Below are 8,724 nucleotides of genomic sequence, written 5' to 3'. Positions count from 1 at the left end.
TCAGTTTTCAAGTCATGAACTTTTTCCTTTGTCTGCTTGATTGTTTTTCCTTGGTTTCCTAGGGTATCATTCACTGATTTACTCAATTCCTCGAACTTTCTATTATACTTCTCATCCATTTCTATAAGGGCGTTTTTTATATGCTGTTTAAGGGTGTCAATCACTTTCATGAAGTCAGTTTTTTCTACTTCTTCCTGATTAAGGTGTTCATGTCCTCCTGTTGTGGGGTCACTGGCTTCTGGTGGTTTCGTGTTGTTTTTCAGATTGTTGGGAGAATTGGCGTCTGCCCATCTCTTCCTCCCAATACTCCCCTTTGGATCTTCTTTTACAGGATCAGGTCTTCTTGCCCACTGATGTACCTTCCCAGTGATGTCACTCCCCAGAGATGCTTCTCCACAATGATGTTTCACTCGGTGCCCAGATCGAAACTCCGAGCTGCTTGGTTAGCTCACGAACAAAGGGCCCACCCTGCTCGCTGGGGGCAGGCTATGGGAACAAAGGAGCTACTGGCCACCCCTTTGTCCTCCCGGTTCGGGTTCGGTCCCAGCACCCTAGCAGGCTGAGCAGGGAGGTGCTATGCCCCAAAGAAGGGAGGGAGGGAGGGAGGGAGACAGGGGGTGTGGGGATCTGGGTGTAAGCTGAATGGGATAGGAAGAGAGAGGCGGTTTGGGCAGTATAGCCCCTGTAGGATGGCCAGGAAGTGTGGGCGGGCTGAGGTATGTTCCCAGCTGCCGCAGCACTCTAAGTTAAAATTTTAAGATTTATTTTTATTCTTAATTGTGTATGGGAAAGTACACATATGTCAGATATCCCCAATGTTGAGTTACAGGTTGCTCTGAATCACCATGAAGGTGCTGGAAATTGAGTTCAAGTCCTCTGTAGTGCATGATTTTTTTTGTTTGTTTTCTTTTTCACGATAGGGTTTCTCTGTGTAGCTCTGGCGGTCCTGAAACTTATTTTGTAGACCAGGCTGACCTTAAACTCATAGAAATCTGCCTTCCTCTGCTTCCCGAGTTAGATGAAAGGGGTATGCTACCACCACCCAGTAATTTTAACTGCTGAGCTATCTCTCCAGCCCCTAATTTAAATCTTAATTACAGCAGCTGGGCATGGTGGCACACAGCTTTATTCCCAGCACTCAGGAGGCAGAGGCAGGTGGATCTCTGTGAGTTCAAAGTCAGCCTGGAACAGAGTGAGTTCCAGGACAGTCTCCAAAGCCACACAGAGAAACCCTGTCTTAATAAATAAACAAAAAAAACTTAATTATAAATTGAGAAATTATAGCTATGTATGTATATGATCAAATAACATTGTTATTTAGCAATACAGTGTGAAGTAAACCAAATTAATTGAAATGAACACCTCTTCAAATACTTTCATGGTGAAAACATTTGCTTTCTTCATGATTTTGAAAAGCAAAACCTATTATTTACTTCATCCACAAAGCTGTGCTGTACAATGTCTCAAAAGGAAAATTAATCCTTATTCATCTTGTCTAATTGAGATTTTTTAACCCTTTAAATATTATCTAATATCCAAAATATAAAAGCAAACTAACTGTCCAGCCAACAGACAAATGGATAAAGAAACTACAGTGTATATTAGAATATTCTCTTATCCATAAAAGGATGAAGTTCTGCTGTCTGTGACAATGTGGATAGAACTGGAGATTTTTATTCTAAGTGAAATTAAACAGATACAGAAAGACAAATCTTGCATGTTCTTGTATGTGAAATCTAAATTCAATCTCATAGTAACAAGAGGCTGAGAGGATGGAGGAAGGGTAGGGAAAGGAGGGCTGATCAAAAGGACAAGGTTAGACATCCATACAAAGGTTTAGTGCTCTGTTGACTTTGGACTTATTTTTAACATTATATACAGTCAACATATTAACGTGGCAGTTTGGGTATCAGAATTCTATCACTGCACATCTCTGTACGATGAATTCCCTGGCACAAACAATCACACTGTCATGCTTAGATTACCAGAACTCCCTCCTGCACTTCTGTTTCCATGGTTCTCCAAGTAGCAGCAAGAATATATACATAACAGTAATAATTGAAGAAGAGGTCACAAGATTACGAAGGATCTGGGACATGAGAGGAGTCAGGAAGGAGAAAGTGTCTAATAGAAATGATGTAAATAAAGTATTCACATATGAAACTCTCATAAAGTAAATATTTAAAAACCTAAATGCCACTATGTAAGCCTGTAGATAAACCTTCCAATAGCTTTCTACCCCACTCCTAATAAATATCAAACCCTCAGTTTCTTAGGCACTATATGATGTGATCCTCTTCAAGGTCAACTCCTTCCTCCTCACTCCATCCATTATTTCATTTCTACCACACAGCTCTCTGGTAGTTGTTTACCATGAGTTTCTGTATCATGTCATCTCCCTTCTGACTGAAACCCATTTCTCGTGACTGACTGATCGCGTGATCGCTTCCCTTCATATTGCCAGCTCTGTGCTAAAATATCACTATTCCTGTGACTTCTCCCATGACCTACAGACACATCATAAGCCCTTCCACTTAGATTTGAAATTCTCCAGGAATAGACACTGATGTAGTTACTAGGCTTTTTCACAACATAACTGCTTGCTCTACAGGCTTTTAAATGGAACAGTCAAAAAAAATTCCAAGATTTTAGCATTCAGGGCCTAAGTGCTAGTGTTTTCTGACATTGAATATCATGGCTCAAACTTCATCCTTGATTTTCCTTTGCTTCTGCAGTGGTCAGCTTTCTCCTAGAGGGGTTCTGTCTTTCTACTTTTCTACTCTCCTTCAATTAATCAGCAAGGTTTGGGTTCGGTGGATTTACTTGGTACATTTTACCTTGGTCAGAGCAGCAGGCAGAGCTCCTTTATTTATTTTTTCTTGATTCCATATAAGCACAATGCATCTAGTGAGTTGACTGAAAACAGTTAGCTCGCTGTGGTGGTAGTGGCGGTGATGGCAGCATGGGCCGCTCATTATGTTCAGCAAACCCTCTCTCCTGAAACTCTATCTTTCCCTTCCGTGAAAGGAGCCGTCTATCTTTTGTTCACCACAAGCCAGTTGGTTGAGGTAAAATAATCTGTGTCAGCTCGAAGTTGAGGCCAGCGCTGAGGGATGGAGCAGGCTTAAAATAACTCCACGAGGCCATAAACTCTTAATGATTCAATCCTTCAGCAGCCTTGGGCTGCTGGAGTAAATCCAGCTCAAAGCCCCTTCTCTCTGGTTGCCAATTCCATGGAGACAGTGGTCTCTTTGTTCTTCTTATCAGCCAGAGTAATTATGGTACAGTAAGTGGGTTTTTCACCAGTTCTTTTCTTTAAAAGGCTCCTAGGAGAATGAGTAGGCACAAAGAGTCTGCCTGCTCTTTTCTCTCTTAGAGCTGGCCTTATCCTTTGGACATGGTCTATTTTGAATACAGACTATGTTCATAAGATGTCCCACAGGCACTGAGTCCCCTTGACTCCCTCTGAGGTTGTCTTAGTTTCCTTTTTCTTTTCTGTTGCTGTGATAAAATACCTTGAGAAAAGCAACTTATGGGAGTGAGAGTTTATTCTTCTACCCAGCTCAATGGTCTAGTCTACCATAGCCAGGAAGTCAGAATAGTAGAAGCATGAGGAAGCTGGTCACATTGCACCCACATTTACGAAGCACAAAGTGCATGAATGCAGGTTGCTGCTCAATTCCCCTTTTCCACCTGTACTGCCGAGTATCCCAACCAGGGATTGATGCCATCCGTTGTTGCCGGGTCTTCCCAGCTCAATTAGTGTAATTAAGATAATCTCTCACAGACATGCCCAGGGGCCCATCTCCTAGGTGATTCTAGAGTCCATTAAATTAACAATTAGGACTAATAGAGGTCTTCTTATGACAAACTCATCACCTTCATTAGCTGTGGAGATTGTTAGGGAAACTCATTCATGTCTTAGAACCTTGGGTACTTGAAAGTACATCAAATTAACATTTTGGCCATTCTTCTGATTTCAGATTAGAAAATGTTTAGATGAGTAACAATTTCTGTTATTCAGCATTATTAAGAAGTATGATCAAAATGTTATATATATTTATGAGGTGTCATAACAAAATCCATTTATCCATGCAATTAATATAAACTAATAAAATGGTAACAAAATATTATGATAGTGATTGTATAAGCTGTTCTAGCTCTGTGTTGAGAATTAAAGTTTCTCCAAGAACAGCATTTGAAACCCATTAGAAATGTTTGAAGGTTCACTGCCGAAGTCCATATAAGGTAAACTTCAAGCACATACATATTTCAATAAAAGGTTTGAACAATTACCTCTGCTGCATAACAATCATTACACAGAGTCAAAGAGCCCTGGGCACTTCTTTATGTATATTTCTACTTTAGTGAAGATTTGGAACATAGTTTTCATGGCATATTTACGAAGCATATTCAGTCAATGAATATTTATTGAACTGCATGTCAGGAATTTTGCTAAGTAGTAAGTATTCAATGATGCATACAAAAGACTTGATTCTTTAACTGTGCTATTTGCTAAGCAACATAGATGTTCATCAAGCATACCCAAATTATAAATTTACTGTAGTGAAAAGTGAAAGAGAGGTGTGGAGAAAGTAATTTTTGTGGGCAGACAGAGGCCCTCGGGTAGGCCCCACTACAGTGAGCAAGTATGTAGTAGAGAGATGGGAGAGAAAGAGAGGTGCAGAAATTCGTGTGCTATAAGAAGAGGTGAAACTGGAGACACAGGGGTAATGAGGGGCAACCTGATGTAGGTTGCCATCAGAAGCCATGGTGATGTCTGACTTGTGCTTCCACCAAGAGCCATGTCTGGGTCCATTGCCTTACCACTTGGGTCTGTCTTGATGTCTGTAGTCATGTTACTACCAAAGGCTGTGCAGATGCCCATGGTCTTGGGCTCCTGCCGTAAGCCGTGTTGATTTCATAGGGCTGAGATGAACTGGTCCCACCCCTCCCTGGCTGCTGCAAGCTGGAAAGCTGGCCCCCATTCTCAGAGCTGGCCCTGACCCTCAACTGTGGAAGAGCCTGATGGCATGGGCACTGGAGAGTTGGAGGCCTGAGCAACTCATCTGCCACCCAGGCCCAGAAACAGGGCTTTGAGTTGGCTTATCCCAACATCTACTCCATCTATGACCTGCTGGAGAGTGTGTGATGGGGCCACCCTGTGGATTGACCCATAGTTGCAGGATCCCCATGATTCATGGCATCAGCAGGATATCTGAGAGGAGTCTTGGTAAAGTCTAGTATTGATGGTGTAGCAGAAGGCAGAGACCTTGAACCAGACCAATGACTCATTGCAATTAACATTACAAGTAAAGTGGATTGGGCAAAGGGATATACTATGTGATACATGACAGCTCCCAACACCACTAAGATGATCACTGGAGAGGTGGGAAAGAGTGGAGCAGAATGGTTCATGCACAGTAGAACTGGAGACGTGATGGGTGTGAGAGAAGGCTGTGGTGGATAGAGGAGCCGGTCATCCAGAGGGGCCCGTAAGATGCTATTTATTTACTTATATTTTTTAGTCTTTGAAATTTTAATTTTCTTCTGTGGGTACAAGGGTAAAGGGCAAATATGGAAATACTGAGAAATGAGTGGGTTTTGGATGCATGTTGTGAAATTTCCAAAAATCGAGAAAAAATTACGTTAAAAACTGGAGTATATAGAAACTAACCTTTTAGTTAGGTTAGGAAATCTAAATTTCTGTAATGATATTTAAGTTTTAAAGGAATGATTTCTCTATATTTTGTTTAAATCCTTTCCAAATGCATCCGTAACAGCAGAAGAGTGTCTTTAAAAATGTGATTCTAAAAATCTCCATGTTCAAGGCTTAGTAATATAATTATTACCTATGCAAAGAAAGCATAAAAATCATTAAAATGAAGCTTCATAAAGACAAGAGTGGTGCTGAATAATGCAATGATATGTTCTTAAAGGATTTATAGCCTCACATTTTAAGTTATCTCATTGCATTTTGGAATAGCTTGAATTTTCATGAGAGTTTATGACTTTACGTCTCACAGGAATCTTCCATACTCTATGTTGAAATGTAATAAAATCAAGTCTTCTCATTTTCAAACACATGACATTTCAAATAATTAAGATAACTCCTTATTTATACACCTTATTTTTGTAAAATATGAATAAAATATTCTTGTAAAGTCTATAAAAAGAAAATAATTCTTACCAGGAAGTGGTTGGACACATTTTTAATCCCAGCACTCAAGAGGCAGAGGCAGGAGGATCTTTGTGAGTTCAAGGCCAGCCTCGTCTACAGAGTGAGGTCCAGAATATCCAAGGCTACACAAAAAACCTTGTCTTGAAAAACCAAAACTAAAACAAAATAACAACATAAAGAACAAAACAAAAAACACAAGAAAAACCAGAACAAAACAAAAATAAAAAAGAAAGGATTTCTTTTGATGAATTTTAAAAGTTATGCAGATATTACCGTGAGAGAATAGAAAGAGGGGGGCTTGTGACAAGAGGAAGAATGGCAAGCCCAAGATACTAAGTAAAGATCCTGTCTGGAGTCTATGGGACTAATAGAGCCTTAGATGAGGCTGGAGAGACATAGGACTGTGAAGGGGTCTATAATAAGTTCTGTAGTAATCCTCTGGTATATGTAACTAAAAATGAAATGCCTTTTTTGCTTATTATAATCTAAAGCACACTAGAGGTATACCAAATAATCCTACAGGTCAGGAAGTTATAGAAAGGTCAAATTGTACTATAAAGGATATGCTGAACAAACAGAAAGGGATGGAAAATCCCACAGAAATAGATTGCATAATGCTTTATTAACCTTGAATTTTCTTAACACTAATGAGAAAGGAACAACAACAGCAGAGAGACATTGGATAATGCAAAAAACTTTTGAATTAAATCAACCAGTATATTTCAAGGATGTGTTGACCTAACAATGGAAACCAGGAGATGTACTACGTTGGGGAAGGGGTTTTGCTCTTGTTTCCACAGGAGAAGAAAAATTATGGATACCATCAAAATTAATAAAGATTCACTTTGAAAAGTAGAAACCTATTGGAAAGGAGAAATGACAGCTTATTCACAATGGTGATAACCATACAGGTGGTAAGAAAAGCGTATAGGGTGGGGGCAGGGTTCTGTTCTTGTCTTTGCAGGACAACCCTCATCTTCAAAAAGTTCAAGGACCCTGGATGTTTGAATGCTGACAAAAGAAAAAATAACTATCCACTAAGGAGCATCTAGAAAACAGAATACAGTTTATGAATCCAGGTATGGGTTACACTCAAATTTACACACACACACACACACACACACACACACACACACACACACACACACACACACACACTCAGAGTTTCTATCTCATATTGGAACCGTCTGGTATGGGACAGAAGAAAGACTTTAGGAAAAATTTTACTTTCTCCATGCCTTTTTTGTCTATATCATATTCTTCATTGAATGTATGTTTATATGAATGTTTAAGTTTTTCATGATGAACACAGATTTTCCTACAGATCCATTTCCTGCAGTAATCTTTGAAGTTTCCAGGAAGAAGATGGGGCCCCACAGCAACTACTCTACCTAGTTGAGATGACATCGTGATGCAGACAGCACTACTATAAGACCGCTTCTCTTTTACCTCCACCTTCTAGGATTTGAACCAGAGTATTGAATTGTATTTGACTATAGGCTGGAGTTATATTAACTCAAACGCTGTGGTGATGGCATAAGAACAGACACACAAAGAAGTGGAGTATATTAGAAAACCTGGAAATAAGCCTTTGCAAAGATGACTAAAATTGCTTTAACAAGGATACTTAGGATCATTCATTGGGAGAAAAGATAGTTTTTTTTTTTTCAGGAAATAGTCCTGGGAAAACTAGATGTCCTCATGCAAAAAGAATGAAGACAAATCCTTACTCTAAAGCACAATTAAAATAAACTTAGAATAGATCAGGGATAAACTATACAAATCTCAGAAGAAACCATAAAGGAAAAATCTCATGATTTTGGACTTGCCAAAGATATTTAGATATAACACCAAAACTACAATTAGCAAAAGATAATATGGAATTCATGGACAAACTTAAAACTTGTATATCAAAGGATCTATCAACAGAAAGAGAGAAAGTATTTTCAAATCATATAGCTGAAAAATGGCTAGTGATGAGACTATATAAAGAACTGTAATTCAATCAAAGTGATCACTGATAAACCTGTCACAAATTGTATAGCTGTCTTGGAAAAGAGTGAATCCTTAAAAGAGTTACACATAGAATTTTCAAGTGAATAAAATTCATACCTTCTAGATAGACAAAGAATTGAAAGTTGAGACTTGAACAGATATTCATACCTTGCTTTTCCTAAGGATCGTCAGGGTTTGCCATGGGGAAGTAGGAGGTTATTATTTGGTGGGATGAATATTTATTTCAGTTTGTGGCAATAAAAATGATCTGAATATGTGGATAGAGGTGATAATCGCACAGAAATACACTTGCACTTAATGCCACTGGACTTAAATAAATGCCCCTTAACTCAAATAGTTAAAATGGTACATAATATACTGTACACAATTTGCTACAATAAAAAATCTTTAAAAAATACTTTCTGTCTGCAAAAATCTTTCCCAGCCTGCCACATTTGCATTGGCCTCATCCTAATTTCCCACTGCCTTAGATTAAGCAACTTCCAACCAATTCTCTCAGCCTCTGCGCCAGTCAGCTAAATCACCAT

The sequence above is a fragment of the Microtus oregoni genome, unplaced genomic scaffold (genome assembly GCF_018167655.1).
Source record: "Microtus oregoni isolate MIOR12 unplaced genomic scaffold, Mior012 000116F_ref0000321, whole genome shotgun sequence".
NCBI classification, from domain to species: Eukaryota; Metazoa; Chordata; class Mammalia; order Rodentia; family Cricetidae; genus Microtus; species Microtus oregoni.
Note: the sequence above shows the minus strand (reverse complement) of the source record.